The 18402-nt window shown below is 42.3% G+C and overlaps 1 long non-coding RNA gene and 1 pseudogene across 1 annotated transcript in view; one reads left to right on the plus strand and one right to left on the minus strand.

The window, feature by feature from the left end:
- The window catches only part of LOC131486930 (uncharacterized), a 292256-nt gene that overhangs the window by 41165 nt on the left and 232689 nt on the right, over positions 1-18402 (plus strand). The window contains exon 3 of the long non-coding RNA XR_009249518.1: positions 12933-13001. This is a non-coding gene — a long non-coding RNA (uncharacterized LOC131486930). The remainder of the gene's footprint in view (positions 1-12932; positions 13002-18402) is intronic.
- Positions 4142-4255, minus strand: LOC131488925 (U6 spliceosomal RNA; annotated as a pseudogene).

Genomic DNA, 18402 nt, shown 5'->3' on the forward strand with positions numbered 1-18402 from the left:
CATTTCAGCCCAGACTCCAGACATGTAAATAAAGAAGCGTCCAGATAATCTCAGCCCCAAAGCTGTTTGAGTTGTCCACCTAGCTGCTCAGATTTTCAAGTAGAGGCCCCAGATGTTGTGGGACAGAGACAAGTCTGAATCCCTAACCACGGAATTCATGAGTTTAACAAAATAGTGGTTGTGTTAAGCTATTGTTTTAGGTGGTTTGTTATGTAATGATAGACATCTGATACATATATGGGTGCCCAGAAGTGTGATGCTACCTTAAAACACTGAACAGATGGCATTTGGAACAGGGAGATGGGTGAAGGCTTGAAGGACAGGCAATAAGAATTGCGAATGTACTGGCAAGGGAGCTGGAAACCGCTTGGACCAAGGGTGACCAGTGTTCTATAGTGCTGTGGCCACTGGCAGAAAGTGTGCCTAATGATTTTGTGGGTTTGGCTTAAGAGATAAGGAGACGGAATGTTAAAAGTGCCATCCAGGTGCTTCCAGCTGGCATGTCAGGTGTTATAAGGGAGGGATCAGCTAAATAAGGATCTGTCCAGTTTGCTGGGTTGGAAAAGAAAAGTAATTCTCATTTTCAGTCTCTCCAGCAGGTGACAGATTCCCAAAGTAAGAATTGGCCTAAAGGTAAAGATGAAATCAAGGGTATGATCGTAGAACCTCTGTTAACACCCCAAGAGGATTTAAGGTGGTGTCTAGTAGGCCTTCTCAGTTAAACAAAAGGGTTCCTAAGAATATTAAAGACGTTGTTCCATAGCTGAAGTAGAGTCTTCTTGAAAGTAACTATGTATGTGGCTTTTGGTGCAAGAAGTGAACCCAATAATACTCATAGAAAATCCATAAAGTTTTGAAGAGTACTGTTTTGGAAGAAACTCTATTAGTTTGGGCTAACATGAACGGAAATAGTTAAAAAAGGGTAAGGAGGACTTTGGGCCCCCAACTTTCTATGGGCAGTAAGCTGGCCAATGGTCACAAGGGACTTTTCTTATGGAAAAGAAAATCCTCTCAGAGGGTAGATCCAGGAGCCTAGCGGGTATAACTAGAAGCCAAGGAGAACTGGACTTTATTCAAGTAACATCCCTGCTTCCAAAGGAGGGGGGTCCTGATAACAGAACCTGGCTGGATTTCAGAATTGCTTTGAATCAGTGATTGCTATGTGCCTCCCATTTCTCTTTTAATGGGAATATCTATTGAGGCTACTCTATGCCTGCTTCACAGTTGTGTGTTGGGCACATGGAGGGCAGATGTCTTGTCTTGCTAGTTCACAGGTCTGTGAATCAAGAGGAGCCACACCTGAGGAGTTGTACCCCAGGAGGCTCAGCTACATCCAGACTTGCTTCATATTGTGAGATCGTAGACTTTGAGCCTGGTGTCATGATTGAATACTATTTTGGGTGTTTTGGGAAGGATGAGTATATCTCACATGTGGGGAGGCTGTGCATTGGTAGGGGTAGAGGGCGGACTGGTAGGTTGCTCTGTTAATGTCCCCCCAGTGAGTCACACCTCTTCCACATTGATTCTGGGCTCAGCTCTATGACATGCTTTGGTCAATGGAACTTCAGCAAATGTGATGCAGGCAGAGACTTCCTAAGTGCTTGCTCATTAGGGCTTGCTTCTTGGAGAACCCAACTGCCACATGAGGAACCCAGACTAGCCAAGGGGAGAAGCCTGAATTGAGATGCTCCAGCTGGCAGCCTCACCCAATGACTAGACACTGTGTGAGTTCCTCTTGGAGCATCCAGCCCCAGTGCACCTGTCAGCTGACCATAGTGCATGGGTGAGCCCAGCCAACTCAGTTTGGAGCATATCTACGCACTGTTCCAGCTGATCTGTAACCAAACTGATGATTCACAGAATAGTGGTTGCCTTTAGTTACTAGTCTGAGTGGTTTGATATACAGCAATAGATAACAAATGAACCAGATGAAGAGAAGGAAGGGCATTAAGACAGAGGGGATGGTACGAGCAAAGGCGTAGAGACAAAGCAAAGCAAAGTGGGTATGCGAAAATGCAGGCAGTTTGGGGTTGTCTGAGACAGTACACGTTGAGAGGGAACATTGGAGAAATGGGGAAGAGCCAGCCGAGGAAGCCCTTGTCTCTTTGGGCATGGGTGATGGGGAGTCAACAGTGGTTTACAGAAGGGTACAGATAGATGCATTCTTTAGAAAAATTACTCTAGGGACAGAATAGGGGATGAACAGAGGGCCATGTAGACCCTCTCCTGGCCAGGTGGTTTTTTACTCTTTTACTATGTTCAGAGCAGTGTTAGGAGGACACCCTGGGAAACAAGGTGGTATGATAGACACTGCCTTGAGGTCAGGGTCAGTGTCTGTCTTGTTTACTGCTATATCTTTGGGACCTCCAGGTCCCAGCACAAAGTCGCTTCTCAATTGTATGTATGTATGTGTATATGTATGTATGTATTTGAAGTATAGTTGACATACAATATATATATTTTTGGTCATGTTTTCTAAATTTATTTTTGAGAGACAGAGACAGAGCACAATTCAGGGAGGGGCAGAGAGAGAGGGAGACACAGAATCCGAGGCAAGCTCCAGGCTCTGAGCTGTCAGCACAGAGCGCGACGCGGGGCTTGAACTCACAAACTGTGAAGATCATGACCCGAGCTGAAGTCAGACGCTTAACCGACTGAGCCACCCAGGCGCCCCCAAACAATATATATTTTTTAAGTTTTTATTTAAATTCGTTAGTTTACGTAGAGTATAATACTAATTTCAGGTGTATGACAGTGATCCGACAATCACATTAAGAAATGCTCACCATAGTGAGTGTAGTTACCCTCTGTCACCATATGAAGGTATTAACTGTATTGTTGACTATGTTCCCTATGCTGCACTTTTCATCCATGTGACTTACTTATCTTACAATTGGAAGTTTGTATTTCTTAATCCCCTTCACTTATTTTGCCCATTTCCTTACCCCCCTCTCCTCTGGCAGCCACCAATTTGTTCTCTGTATTTTTAAGTCTGTTTCTGGTTTTTTTGTTTGTTTGTTTTTTTAGATTCCACATGTAGATGAAATCATACATTTGTCTTTCTCTGTCTGACTCATTTCACTTAGCATAATGCCATCCATGTTTCATTCTATCTTGTGGCTGAGTAATATTCCATTGTGAATATATGCCACATCGTCATCCAAGGATCTATCAATGAGCACACAGATTGCTTCCAGATCTTGGCTGTTGTAAAGCTGCATTAAGCAGAGGGGTACATACATTTTTTCACGTTGGTGTTTTCATTTTCTTTGGGTGAATACCCAGAAATGGCATTGCTGGATCATATGGTAGTTCTGTTTTTGAGGAATCCCCTATACTATTTCCCATAGTGGCTGCACCAATTTACATTTCCACCAACAGCACGCAAGGCTTCCCTTTTCTCCACATGCTCACCAACACTTGTTATTTCTTGTCTTTTTGATCTAGCCATTGCTGACTGGTGTGGGGTGATCTCATTGTGGTTTTGATTTGCATTTCCCTGATGGTTAGTGATGTTGAATGTCTTTTTCGTATGTCTTTTGGCCATCATGTATCTTGTTTGGAAAAATGTTCAGGTTCTCTGCCCATTTTTTATTTATTTAAAAAAATTTAATGTTTATTTATTTTTGAGAGAGAGAGAGAGAGCATGAGCAAGCAGGGGAGGGGCAGAGAGAGAGGGAGACACAGAATCCGGAGCAGGCTCCAGGCTTGGAGCTGTCGACACAGAGCCCGATGTGGGGCTTGAACTCACAAACTGCGAGATCATGACCTGAGCCCAAGTCAGATGCTTAACCGACTGAGCCACCCAGGTGCCCCTCTGCTCATTTTTAAAATAACATTGTTTTTGTTTGTTTTTGGAGGTGAGTTGTATGAATTCTTTATATGTTTTAGATATTAACTCCTTATCAGATATATCATTTGCAAATATGTCTCCTGTTCAGTAGGTTGCCGTTTCATTTTGATGTATCTGTTTTTCTGCCAGTACTGTACTGTTTGGGTTTCTAAAGCTTTGTAGTAAAGTTTGAAGTCTGAGATTGTGATGTCTCCAGCTTTGTTCTTTCTTCCTCAATATTGCTTTGGCCAGTCAAGGGTCTTTTGTGGTTCTGTACAAATTTTAGGAGTTTTTTGTTCTAGTTTTGTGAAAAATACTGCTGGTGTTTTGGTAGGCATTGCATTGCACGTCATTCTTGCACAGGGACCATGCTAATTTTCTCTGTATTGTTCCAGTTTTAGCATATGTGCTGCCGAAGCGAACGCTGATAGAGATCACGTTGAATCTGTAAATTGCTTTGGGTCGTATGAACATTTTCACAATATTAATTCTTTCAGTTCCTGAACAGGGCATATCTTTCCATTTATTTGTGTCATCTTCAATTTCTTTCATCAGTATCTTACAGTTTTCAGAAGTATAGGTCTTTCACCTCCTCGGTTAAGTTTATTCCTAAATAATTTATTCTTTGTGATGCAATTGTAAATGGGATTGTTTTCTTAATTTCTGTTTCTGCTAGTTCATTATTAGTGTGTAGAGACACAACAGATTTCTGTATGTTAATTTTGTATCCTGCAGCTTTACTGAACTTGTTTATTAGTGCTAACAGATTTTTCTTTGTTGTTGTTTTTTGGTGGCGCCTTCAGGGTTTTCTATATACAGTATCAGTCTGCAAATAGTGACAGTTTTACTTCTTCCTTACTAATTTGGAAGCCTTTTATTTCTTTTTCTTGTCTGATTGCTATAACTAGGACTTCCAATACTATGTTGAATACAAATAGTCAAAGTCCTTGTCTTGTTCTTGATCTTAGAGAAAAAGCTTTCAGCTTTTCACCACTGAGTATGATGTTAGCTGTGATTTTGTCATACATGGCCTTTATTAAGTTGAGGTATGTTCCTTCTTTAAAAAAATTTTTTTAATGTTTGTTTATTTTTTGGGGGGGTCGTGTGCGTGAGCGGGGGAGAGGTAGAGAGAGAGGGAGATGCATAATCTGAAGCAGGCTCCAGACTCTCAGCTGTCAGCACAGAGCCCGATGTGGAGATTGAACTCATGAACCATGAGATCATGACCTGAGCCAAAGTCATACACTTAACCGACTGAGCCACCCAGGTGCCCCAAGGTATGTTCCTTTTATACCCACTTTGTTGAGAGTTTTTATCATGAATGAATATTGACTTTTTTTAAATGCTCTTTCTGTATCTATTGAGATGATCATATGATTTTTATTCTTCATTTTCTTCATAGGGTATATCATGTTGATTGATTATGGTTATTGAACCATCCTTGAATCCCTGGAATAAGTTCCACATGATTGTGGTGAATCATCCTTTTAATGTATTGTTGAATTCAGTTTGCTAATATTTTGTTAAGGATTTTTGCATCTGTGTGTTCATCAGGAATATTGGCCTCTTTTCTTCTTTTCTTTTTCTTTTCCCTATCTTTTCTTTCTTTCTTTCTTTCTTTCTTTCTTTCTTTCTTTCTTTCTTTCTTTCTTGTCTTTGATTTTGGTATTAACGTAATGCTGGGCTCATAGAAATTTGGAATTTCTCTTTTTTCCTGATTCAGTCTTGGGAGACAGCTTCTAGGAATTTATCTGTTTCTTCTGGGTTTCCAATTTGATGGTGTATAACTTTTCATAGTAGTTTCTTATAGTCCTTTGTATTTATGTGGTGTCAGTTGAAATTTATCTTTCATTTCTGATTTTATTTATTTGAGTTCTCTCTCTCTTTTGATGAGTTTGGTTAAAGGTTAGTCCATTTTGTTTATCTTTTTAAAAATCCAGCTCTTCGGGGCGCCTGGGTGGCTCAGTCGGTTGGGCGGCCGACTTCAGCTCAGGTCATGATCTTGCGGTCCGTGAGTTCTAGCCCCGCGTCGGGCTCTGTGCTGAAAGCTCAGAGCCTGGAGCCTGCTTCATATTCTGTGTCTCCCTCTCTCTGACCCTCCCCTGTTCATGCTCTGTCTCTCCCTGTCTCAAAAATAAATAAACGTTAAAAAAAAAAAATTAAAAAAAAAATAAAAATCCAGCTCTTCGTTTCATTGATTTTTTTTTTTTTTGGTCTCTATTTTATTTATTTCTACTCTGATCTTTATTATTTCCTTCCTTCTGCTAACCTTGGACTTTGTTTGTTGTTCATTTTATAGTTCCTTTAGGTGTAAGGTTAGATTGTTTATTTGAGATTTTTCTTATTTCTTGAGATAGACCCATATCACTGTAAACTTCCCACTTAGAACTGCTTTTGCTGAGCTGACAGCACAGAGCCTGACACAGGGTTTGAACTCGTGAACTGTGAAATCATGACCTGAGTTGAAGTCAGATGCTCAACCGACTGAGCCACTCAGGTGCCCCTACAGTTTTTGTTTTAAGGTCTGTTTTGTCTAACATAAATGTTGCTACCCCAGCTTTTTTTTTTTCCACTTTCATTTACATGGAATATCTTTTTCTCATCCCTTCACTTTCAGTCTACATGTATCTTAAGGCCTGAAGTGAGTCTCTTATAGGCAGCATACAGACGACTCTTATTGTTTTAAATCCATTCAGTCACCCTGTGTCTTTTGATTGGAACATTTAGTCCATTTGTATTTAAAGTAATTTTTGTTAGGTATGTACTTATTGCCATTATGTTAATTGTTTTCTGTGTGTGTGTGTGTGTGTGTGTGTGTGTGTGTGTGTGTTTGTGATTCTCTGTACCTCTTCTCTCTCTTGCTCTCCTCCAATCTGATTTGATGAGTTTCTTTAGTGTTATGCTTAGATATCTATCTCTGTTTTTTTGTGTATCTTTTATAGGTTTTTGGCTTGTGGTTACCATGAGGTTTGTATATAATATCCTGTGTATATAGCAGTCTATTTTAAATTGACAATCATTTAAGTTCAAATACATTCTCAAAGCATTGCATTTTTACTCGATGTATCAATGTATTTGACATCGTATTTTATATCTTTTTGTTTTTATGTACCTTTAATTATTGTAGATATAATTTATTTCACTACTTTTGTCTTTTAACCTCTGTACCAGCTTTATAGGTGATTGATCTACTACCTTCACTATATGCTTACTTTTGTTGGTGGATTTTTTTCCTTTCATAATTTTCTTTTAGTTATGGCCTTTTTTCTTCTCCTTAAAGAAGTCCTTTTAACATTTCTTTTTTTTTTAATGTTTATTTATTTATTTTTTTATTTAAAAACAATTTTTTTTAACGTTTATTTATTTTTGAGACAGAGAGAGACAGAGCGTGAACAGGGGAGGGGCAGAGAGAGAGGGAGACACAGAATCTGAAACAGGCTCCAGGCTCTGAGCTGTCAGCACAGAGCCTGACGCGGGGTTCGAACTCACAGACCATGAGATCATGACCTGAGCCGGAGTTGGACGCTTAACCGACCGAGCCACCCAGGCGCCCCAATGTTTATTTATTTTTGAGACAGAGAGAGACAGAGCATGAATGGGGGAGGGTCAGAGAGAGAGGGAGACACAGAATCTGAAACAGGCTCCAGGCTCCGAGCTGTCAGCACAGAGTCCAATGCGGGGCTCAAACTCATGGACCGCAACATCATGACCTGAGTCAAAGTCGGATGCTTAAGCGACTGAGCCACCTAGGTGTCCCATTTTAACATTTCTTTTAAGGGTGGTTTGGTGGCGTGATCTTTTTAAGTTTTTGTTTGTCTGGGACACTCTCTCTCCTTCAACTCTGAATGATAATCTTGACAGGTGGAGTATTCTTGGTTGTAGGTTTTTTCCTTTCAGCACTTTGAATATATCCTGCCACTCTCTTCGGGCCTGTAAAGTTTCTGCTGAGAAATAAGCTGATAGCTTTATGGGATTTCCTTTATATGTAACTAGCAGCTTTTCTCCTGCTGCTTTTAAGATTCTTTATCTTTGATATTGACATTTTAATTATTCAATACATATTTTTGAATGAGTATAAAAAATAAGAACAATCAAGTATTATAGGTGCTGCCTACAAGGGAAAAAAAAGGAAGGATTCCAAGGAGAGCTTGGGAGAAAGCAGTGGTTGTTTTTCTGGAAAGAAGAAGAAAGGCACTCTCCACAGAGGGATTCTCAGAAGCAAAGTCATGGAGGAAGGAAGTGTGTCTGGGGAACTGCATATTCTGAAGTTCTGTGTGGCTCAAGCATGGAATGGGAGGAGGGGTGGTACCTGAGATGTGGTTGGGGAAGGAAAAGGAGCCAGATCACAAGAGACTGGATCTGCAAGGCTAAAGATGTTAGATTTTATCCAATAAGCAGTGGAGAACCATGGAAATCTCTAAAGCAGAGTGAAGTGTGATGAGACTTGCACTTGTTTTTCACATTTATTTATTTATTTATTTATTTATTTATTTATTTATTTATGAGACAGAGAGACAGAGCACTGGTCGGGGAGGGATATAGAGAGAGTGAGACAGAATCCGAAGCAGGCTCCAGGCTCTGAACTGTCAGCACAGAGCCCAACGCGGGGCTCGAACTCACAAACCGCGAGATCATGACCTGAGCTGAAGTCGGACACTTAACCGACCGAGCCACCCAGGCACCCCAAGACTTGCACTTTGGAGAGATGAATGGAAGTCAGGGCAATGGTGTGGGATTGGAAAGGTGCACAGTAGTGGGTGTAGGGCAACTGGGAGCATAAGTGCTTAGCTGAGGGGGCTGAGAGCTTGAAAGAGGGGATGGAGGAGAATAGGACAGGTGAGGGAGATTCAGTTTGGAGAACTCATAATACATAGGCATTCCCTGGGTGTGTTTGGTGAGGGTTGCAAGAACTCCCAGGTTTCTGGTGCGGCTCTTCTGAAGGATGGAAGAGACAAGGCAGTTTTGGGGCAAAAGATCATGAATTTCGTGTCGGACAAGTTGAGCTGGAGGTACCCGTGGGATACACATGTGGAGAGGTCCAAGTTGGGGTTGAGGAGTGAGGTCTGAGTGGAGGGTGGATATCTGGCAGGTGTTGGCAGACAGGTGGTAATGGGCACCCAGGGAGGGTTGCAGGCCTAAAAGAAAACAGAACCTGAGACAGGATCTGAAGGAGCACTGATATTTAAGGAATAGCAACAAAGGAGTGTGAGAAGGAGTGCCAGAAGGCCAGGAGAGCCAGGAGAGGGCCACACCACAGAAATGGGCACGTTTCAGTGAGGGAATGCTCAGCGTGTTAAGTAAAGACTAACAGATCAGGAAATGACTGCCCTCGAAAAGCAGTTTGTTATATCCACAGATCCAAAGAGGAGGGATGCACGATCCACAGGGGGCCACTCTGGGAATCAGGAGGCAGAGGAGGGAGAAGGGGGTTTCCGTGGGAAAGAACGTGTGAGGCAAGATAAACAGGTTTAGGATTACTACTTTGAATAATTGTAGTGGGTTCTGGGGGCACAGGGGTGACTCCAGTTGGCTGGTACCTGGCCCTGTGATGAAGGCTAGTAGCTTGGAGTGTGAGAACCTGATAAGGAGATGGTTGAGAATGTGGACACCATCAAATCCGACTGGTTAACTAAGTTAAATTGGTAGACCAAATGGATTCAATGAGATTGGCTTGTTTGCAGTTGAAAGGTGCACTCGTGGGTGAATGGTGTATTATCTCTAGGAATTGGCTAACCCTGGGGTGGGAAGTCATCCCAGGTGTCGAAGCATCAGAATATAGAACATAAAAGACCTAGTTAATGTAGCGATGGGTGGGGGAGTGAGTGGGAAGAGATTGGAGATGTAAAGCAGAGGAACCTTGTAAGTGAGGATAAGTATAACTGCCGTGGCTCCCTCTTCTCTTAAGGGTGGTCGGAGCCTCGTGGAGAGGTGAGTTGCTGGTTTCCAAAGAATGGGGCTAGAGCATCCCCTGGAGGCAAGGATGTGCCTGCTGGTAAGATCTTGCTCATGCGTGGGGCACCTGGGTGGCTCAGTCGGTTGAACATCTGACTTCAGCTCAGGTCATGATCTTGCTGTTCGGAGTTTGAGCCCCGCATCGGGCTCTGTGTTGACGGCTTGGAGCCTGGAGCCTGCTTCAGAGTCTGTGTCTCCTCCTCTCTCTGCCCCTCCCCTGCTCACGCTCTGTCCCTCTGTCTCTCAATAATAAACGTTACAAAAAAAAAAAAAAATCTTTCTCATGCATGTCTCCTGTGCTGCAGCTGTTGGCAAAAATGCTTGAGAGCATAGACTCTGGGGCTGCTTGGGCTTTGGGCTCCACCTCAGGGTTTTGGCTTGGCTAACTTTAGTTCTTCTCCATCTGCACAGAGTCAGCGGAGGGCCAGAAAGGTCTGCCTGAGAGGCGAGAATAGCCCTCCCGAGTCCTGACTCAGTCTCTCCAGTAGAAGGAAAACGAATTAGCAGTTTTTTGGCAGGTACAGTTGTGCCTAGGGATAAACAAGATTCATCCTCATGGAATGTGAGCAGAGTTAGCTTTTTTTAAAAAAATTTTTTATTGGCTTTTGGCAAAAAAGGGGAGGCAGAGATCCCACAGTTCTCCGAGGCCACTTCTATCTCAGCTTTTCAAAGTCAGGACCCATCTTGGGCAAAGTTGCTTTGTAAGCAAGCTGCTGTCTCCTGATTTACAAGCTCATAATATCCCTAACACCTTCTGAAGAGGCTGACAATTACCCAGCACCCCTTGCCAGCTGGCTTCAGCCAATAGAGCTGCGTACAAATGCAGCATCCTGTAGCTACTCTGGGTCAGGCTACCCCAAAGTGAAGGGAAGTTCAACACTTAGATGGGGAAAAGGAAAAAAATCTGAAATATTTCCTTTATGTTGGAGGCATTTCTGCTGCTCGTTGGCAGGGAGAAAAGGCAGAAAATGTCGATGGGTGTTCTTTTTCCAAAGTGCGGTGTGTAGGAAAGCATGTGTTTCAGCTTCTCTAGGTGAGAATCAGGCAGATGTTGTCCATTCATCCTTCCAGGAGCTATTGGAGGAATGGGAATGGATGGATCTGGGGGTGGGGGTGACTCCTAGCACAAAATCTTTCTGGGGTGCCTGGGTGGCTCAGTCAGTTAAGTGTCTGACTTTGGCTCAGGTCATGATCTCACAGTTTGTGAGATCTGTGCTGACGGCTCAGAGCCTGGAGCCTGCTTCGGATTCTGTCTCCCTCTCTCTCTGCCCCTCCCCTGCTCATGCTCTGTCTGTCTCTCTCTCATAAACATTATAGTTTCTGTGTTGTTCTATAGCTAAGGCATTTCCAGTAGATCAAACTTATTAAAGATCCAACTTTTAAATTTTGGGCCCAATTTAATTTTTAGTTTAGTGTGCATTGCTTTCTGATTATGAATGGCCTATAGTCATATATCGTATAGACACATAGATACATAATACATAAAGAATATAAATGAAAAAAATAATAAACATTAAACAAATTTAAATACAATGATACTAAACAACATGGAGTACAAAGTAAATTTCCAACTAGTGCCCTCCAGCCATTGCTACAATTGCTGGCACTTGTGTATCCTTCCAGAAATATCCATGAAAATAATGGTGTTAGCAAATTTATTCTTTGTGGTGAGGCATGGAACTGCACACAGATGCAGTCTGTGATATATTTTTGTTGTGTACCTTGCTTATTTATTTATTTATTTATTTTTTACTGAACAATGTCTCTTGTGGATTATTCTGTATCAGGATATATAAAATTGACTTATTCTTTTATCAGTTCTATGCTATTTCATTTATGATCCTATTACGGTATATTTAACCAGTCCCCTCTTGGTGGCTGTTTAGGTGATTTATAGACTGTACTATTACAAGCAATCGTTGAAATATTATTACTAAGTAAATTAAATCATCCAGTGTCTTCTTTTTGCAAATGATGAGCAGGCTTATATCTTCAGTCCAGACTCTTCCCTGTGCTCTGACCCACTGATCAGCTATTAATATCCACACGAATGTTTCAAATCTAATATGTCCTAAATTGACCCCCAGTCTTTCCCACTGCATAAAGGGGACCCCCATCTACACGAGTGCCCAGCTGGAACCGCCGAAGTCGTCCGTGATTACTTCCTTTCTCTCCCTGCCCATTCGCCTTACCCATCCACCTCCCACAGAGCTATTTTTTGCCCACTTCTCTCCAAGCTTTTGCCTTTTCAGTAAACCTTTTAACTCCATGGTGCTCTACAGCTGCAGCCCTTTCCCAGAAATACTTTTACTGTCATCGCTCAAAGCTCATATCACCTTCTATCTGGATTAATGCAGTCATAATAAAGAGTAAATGACTTACAAAGCACTCGCCATGTGCCGGGCACCATTCTAAGTGTATTATAAACCCTAGTCCCTTTTTTAAAAAAGTTTATTTCTTTATTTTGAGACAGTGAGAGAGAGGGAGAGGGAGAGAGAGAGAATCTCAAGCAGGCTTAGTGCTGCCAGCTTGGAGCCTGATGTGGGGCTTGAACTCACGAACTGTGAGATGATGACCTGAGCCAAAACCAAGAGTCGGACACTTACCCGACTGAGCCACCCAGGTGCCCCAAACCCTGATTCCTTTTGATCTTCAAAATCACCCCCCCATGGGGCGCCTGGGTGGCGCAGTCGGTTAAGCGTCCGACTTCAGCCAGGTCACGATCTCGCGGTCCGGGAGTTCGAGCCCCGCGTCAGGCTCTGGGCTGATGGCTCGGAGCCTGGAGCCTGTTTCCGATTCTGTGTCTCCCTCTCTCTCTGCCCCTCCCCCGTTCATGCTCTGTCTCTCTCTGTCCCAAAAATAAAAATAAAAAACGTTGAAAAAAAAAATTAAAAAAAAAAAAAAAAGAATGCTGTAATAAATATAGGGGTGCATATATCTTTTTGAATTAGTGTTTTCATTTTCTTGGGGAAATACCGAGTGGTGGAATTATGGGATCATAGGGTAGTTCTATTTTTAGTTTTTTTCAGGAACCTCCATACTGTTTTCCAGAGTGGCTGCACCAGTTTGCATTCCCACCAGCTGGGCAAGAGGGATCCTCTTTCTCCACGTCCTCGCCAACGCTTGTTATTTCTTGTGTTTTTGACAGGGTATGTGTACTATTCTTATCTCCATTTTACAAATGAGGAAACTGAGGCACAGAGAAGCTCATCAACAGGTAAGAGCCGGGGCTGTTAACACTATGCAATTCTCTCTACTAAGTAATCCGCCTTGCAGACCATTCTCCAAATCAGCGCTCTTTTTAAAGACACGGAGCAGGTCACGTCCTGTGCCTCTTTAAAACCCTTCAGTGGCTCGATGTTTTGTCCTTTCTCTTAGAATAAAACCCAGATTCCTACAAGGGATTGCGCGTGTAGGCCCCACATCTCATTGCCTTACCTAGCATCATCTTTCCTGCCAGCACTGCACTTGGCAGGCTGTTTGGCAAGTCTTGTCCCACCTCAGGGCCTTTGCATTTACTCTCTGTTTGTCTAGACAAGTGGTTCGCTCCTGGGGCTATTCCCTCTTCTTCCTCTCCCCTCCTCTCTCCCCAGCGACACTTGCCCGCTTCTGGAGATACTTTTGGTTGTCACAGTTGGGGCAGGGGGAGGGGCTACTGGCAGGGATGAGAGCGACCAGAGTTGCTGCTAAACATCCTGCAGTGGACAGGACCATCCCCACAGCAAAGAATTATCTGGCCCAAAATGTCAATAATCGATAAACCTGGGTTTAGAAGTCACCTCTCTGTGTATTCATTCATATGGTTCATTCACTTTCAACTGTAGATGTTGGCACAAAATGTCTTCCTGACCATCCTATTTAAAGGAGAGCTGGCCTCATGCCCCACCCAAGTTATCGCCATCATTTTCCTAATTATTAGTACTTTTGCTTTATTTTGTTCTTCTGGTTTCCTGGGTTCAATGCATTAGGCCACTGTTTCTAATCTTTTGAGAAAATACCTTAGTGAGATATTCTAGGTTTTTAAATCTGGGTCATGTATGGTCTTAAAATTTTTTTTTTCTATATTTTTGTGTGACTATTATTGGAGTCTAGTTTACATTATACTTTTTAACCTATTAGTGTTATCATGTACATAGGTACTAGTGTTTGAGAAGCACGTTTGTTTATTGAATTCACTCAATGTTGAGTGAATTAAACGTGTTCAAAATGCTATAGATATTTGTGCGGTTTAATACAGTACAGTAACATGTGCCATTTAAATAAAGTTAAGCTAATTAAAAATAAATAGAATTAGAAATTCAGCTCCTTACTCATGCTAGCTACATTTCAAGTTCCTGACAGCCAATTGTGGCTCATGGCTACCATGTTGGACAGTGAAAATATAAAACATTTCCATCATGGCAGAAATTTCTGTTGGGCTGTGTTGTTCCAGAATTTCGTTCTATTTTAAGATAAAGTATATATATCACACATATGGTCATATAGATGTAGATATATGTTATATTCCTGTTATAATAAAATGGTTTTTAAAACTTTTCTTTCTATACAACGTACCTTTATTAACTACATAGGATGTACTAAATTCTTAAATGTTAAAAATTATCACATTCTTTGCGATAGAAATCTCTACTTTGCTGCATTAAAAAAATGTGCTGTTCAGGGGCACCTGCGTGGCTTAGCGTCCAACTTCAACTCAGGTCATGCATGATCTCATGGTTTATGGGGTTGAGCCCCACATCTGGCTCTTGGCTGTCAGCGTAGAGCTCGTTTTGGATCCTCTGTCCCCCCCTCTCTCTGTCCCTCCCCTGCTCTATCTCTTTCTCTCAAAAATAAATTATCATTAAAAAAAGACACTGCTAAAATAAATAAACGTTAAAAAAAAATTAAAAAAAAAAGGGGCGCCTGGGTGGCTCAGTTGGTTAAGCGTCTGACTTCAGCTCAGGTCACTATCTCGAGGTTCGTGAGTTCCAGCCCCGCATCGGGCTCTGGGCTGATGGCTCAGAGCCTGGAGCCTGCTTCCGATTCTGTGTCTCCCTCTCTCTCTGCCCCTCCCCCGTTCATGCTCTGTCTCTCTCTGTCTCAAAAATAAATAAACGTTAAAAAAAATTTAAAAAAAAGACACTGCTTCATAAATATCTGTTTATTTTAAAAATTCCTATTACATCTTAGGAAAAGTGACACAGTCTTAAAATTTTTCTTCATGATGGGAGGGCCTGATTTCATAAGTGAATCTCGGGGGGTTCAAGAGAGAGAAAGGTACTGGGAAAGTAATGCCACATCCTCTATCTTATTTCGTGAAATGCACATTCAAGACACCTGTGCTCACCTCTGCCCACTCACAAGACAAAGGGCGAAATAATACTTCCGGAAGTAAATGTTGTTAAGGATTATGGATGTAGGGCGTGCTCATTTACGAGGGTTCTCCGGAGATTTCCCCATGACTGACTGTGGCTACTACCTTTTACCCAGCTCCTTAGCAGGCAGTGTGTGGCCCTGGGTCCCTGCCTGCCGAGCAGCGCTGCCTCTCAGGAGCCGGGAAGCTGTGGGGTCAGGAGGCTTGGTGGAGGGTCAGGGAGAAGGGCAGGGGTCTTAACTGTGCGTCTTGAGGCTGAGACAGGCACTTCAGGAAGCACCCCACATATTTGTGTATGTGAGCCTTCTGGGTGGAGCCAGTGGGAAGCAGCTGGGGACCGGTCGCTTTTGCAATTCAGGCTGCGTGTCCCTTGGTTCACCAGTGGTGCTGGGTGGAAATTTAGGGCTGGGAGTAGGGGGAGGTGAGCGAGGCACTCGTCAGGGGTGCAACATTTAAGAGGATGCCCAAAACTCGGTAGCTAAAGTAAATACTGTCTTAATGACAGTATCTCAAAACAAAACAAAACAAAACAAAACAAATACAAAAATGCCACGCAGAACAAAGTGTCAGTCTTTAAAACAAAGACAGGATCTGACCCTGGGCTCGCATGATTTATCTTACTTGCATCAACCTCATCTTGGCCCTGTCACCAGATAAAAGCTGCTGTCACCGTCCTAACTGCAGCAAGAACTTCCCCTTTAAAGAGTACAAAACAAAACTTCCTTTTACTTTTGTGACATACAAGGAGGACACAGCACACATCTTTAGGATATTGGTAGCTGCATTTTTACAACTTCACATGCAAGTGCAACCAGAACCCAGTCCCCCAGAAGCTGCCCTCGTGCTCCTTCCAGGCACGACCCTTGCCTCCAGGCGATGCCAATCCCTAGCCTGATGTCATCATCTTTTTTTTTTTTTTTTATTGAGGTGAAATTCACACAACATAAAATCAACCATTTTAATTTTTTAAATATTTATTTATTTTGAGAGAGAGAGAGAGAGGTCAAGCGGGAGTGGCAGAGAGAGAGAGAGAGAGAGAGAGAGAGAGAGAGAGAGAGAGAATCCTAAGCAGGTTCCATGCTGTCAGCATAGAGCCCAACGTGGGCCTCAAACCCACGAACCATGAGAGATCATGACCTGAGCTGAAACCAAGAGTCAGATGCTAACTGACTGAGCCACTCAGGCGCCCCCAATTCAGTCATTTTTAAAATTAATTAACTAATTAATTGATTTTCAAGTTAGCTAACATACAGTGTAGTCTTGGCTTCAGGAGTAGATTCCCGTGATTCATCACTTACATACAGCACCCAGTGCTCATCCCAACAAGTGCCCTTCTTAATGCCCATCACTCATTTTTCCCCACCTCCCCAACCCTGCACCCCCATCAACCCTCAGTTTGTACTCTGTATTTTAAGAGTATTTATAGGTTTGCCTCCTTCTCTGTATCTTATTTTTCCTTCCCTTCCCATATGGTCTTTTGTTAAGTTTCTCCAATTCCACATATGAGTAAAATCATATGATATCTGTCTTTCTCTGACTGACTTATTTCACTTAGCATAATACCCTCCAGTTCCATCCGTATTGTTGCAGATGGCAAGATTTCATTTGTTTTTCATCGCTGAGTCGTATTCCATTGTATACAGGTACACATCTTCTTATCCATTCATCAGTTGATGGACATTGGGCTCTTTCCATAATTTGATTGTTGTTGAAAGCACTTCTGTAAACATTGGAGCACATGTACTGCTGTGAATCAGCACTCCTGTATCCTTTGAATAAATACCTAGTAGTGTTATTGCTGGGTCGTAGGGTAGTTCTATTTTAAATTGTTTGAGGAACCTCCATACTGTTTTCCAGAGCGACTACACCAGTTTGCATTCCCATCAACAGTGCAAGAGGGTTCCCGTTTCTCCACATCCTCACCAGCATCTGTCGTTTTCTGACTTGTTCATTTTAGCCACTCTGACAGGTGTAAGGTTATCTCATTGTGGTTTTGATTTGTATTTCCTTGATGATGAGTGATGTTGAGTCTCTTTTCATGTGTCTGTTTCCCATCTGGATGTCATCTTTGGAAAAGTGTCTATTCATGTCTTCTGCCCATTTCCTCACTGGATTATTTGTTTTTTGGGTGTTGAGTTTGGTAAGCTCTTTACAGATTTTTGATACTAACCCTTTATCCGATATGTCATTTGCAGATATCTTCTCCCATTCCGTTCGTTGCCTTTTAGTTTTGCTGATTGTTTCCTTTGCTGTGCAGAAGCCTTTTATCTTGATGAGGTCCCAATAGTTCAATTTTGCTTTTATTTCCCTTGCCTCTGGAGACATGTCAAGTAAGAAGTTGCTGCAGCCAAGGTCAAAGAGGTGGCAGCTTGTTTTTCTTGTAGGATCTTGATGGTTTCCTGTCTCACATTTAGGTCTTTCATCCATTTTGAATTTACAACATCAACCATTTTGAAGTGTACAATTCAGTGACGTTTTATACCCTCACAGTGCTGTGCGAATGACCACCTCTATCAAGTTCTAGAACATTTTCATCTCCCCAAAGGGAGACTGTACCCATGAAACAGTCATTTCCTGTTCTCCCTCCCCCCAGCATATGGCTAATACCAATTTACTTTCTGTCTCTTGGGATTTACCTGTTCAGGACACTTCATAGAAATGGAATCATCCAGCTGTGTCTGGCTTCTTTCACTTACCATAATGCTGTCAGAGCTCATCCCTGCTGTAGCAGGTATTGGCACTCGATTCCTTTTCAGAGGTAAATAACGTTCCATTGTATGAATACACCCATTTCGTTTGTGCGTCATCTGTTGATAGGCATTGGAGTTGTCTCTACTTTTTGACTCTTGTGAATAGCACTGCTATAAATATTCACGTAGAAGTATTTGTTTGAATACCTGTTTTCAATTCTTTTGGGTTAGTACCTGCTACAACAGGGATGAGCCCCTACCTAGCGTTGGAATTGCCGGGTCTTACGCTAATTGTATGTTTAACTCTTTGGGGAACTGCCAGGATGTTTTCCACGGAGGCTGCACCACTTGTGCATTCCTACCTGGATTGTACAAGTGTTCCGGTTTCTCCACGTCCTCACTAGCACGTCTTTTCTGTTTTGTTTTGTTTCGTTGTTTAATTATAGCCATCCTAGTGGGTGTGAAGTGGTATCTTAACTGTGGTTTTGATTTGCATTTCACTAATGACTAGTTAAGTGGAGCATCTTTTTATATGCTTATTGGCCATGTGTATGTCTTGTATGTTCAAGTCCATT

The sequence above is a fragment of the Neofelis nebulosa genome, chromosome 10 (assembly GCF_028018385.1).
Source record: "Neofelis nebulosa isolate mNeoNeb1 chromosome 10, mNeoNeb1.pri, whole genome shotgun sequence".
NCBI classification, from domain to species: Eukaryota; Metazoa; Chordata; class Mammalia; order Carnivora; family Felidae; genus Neofelis; species Neofelis nebulosa.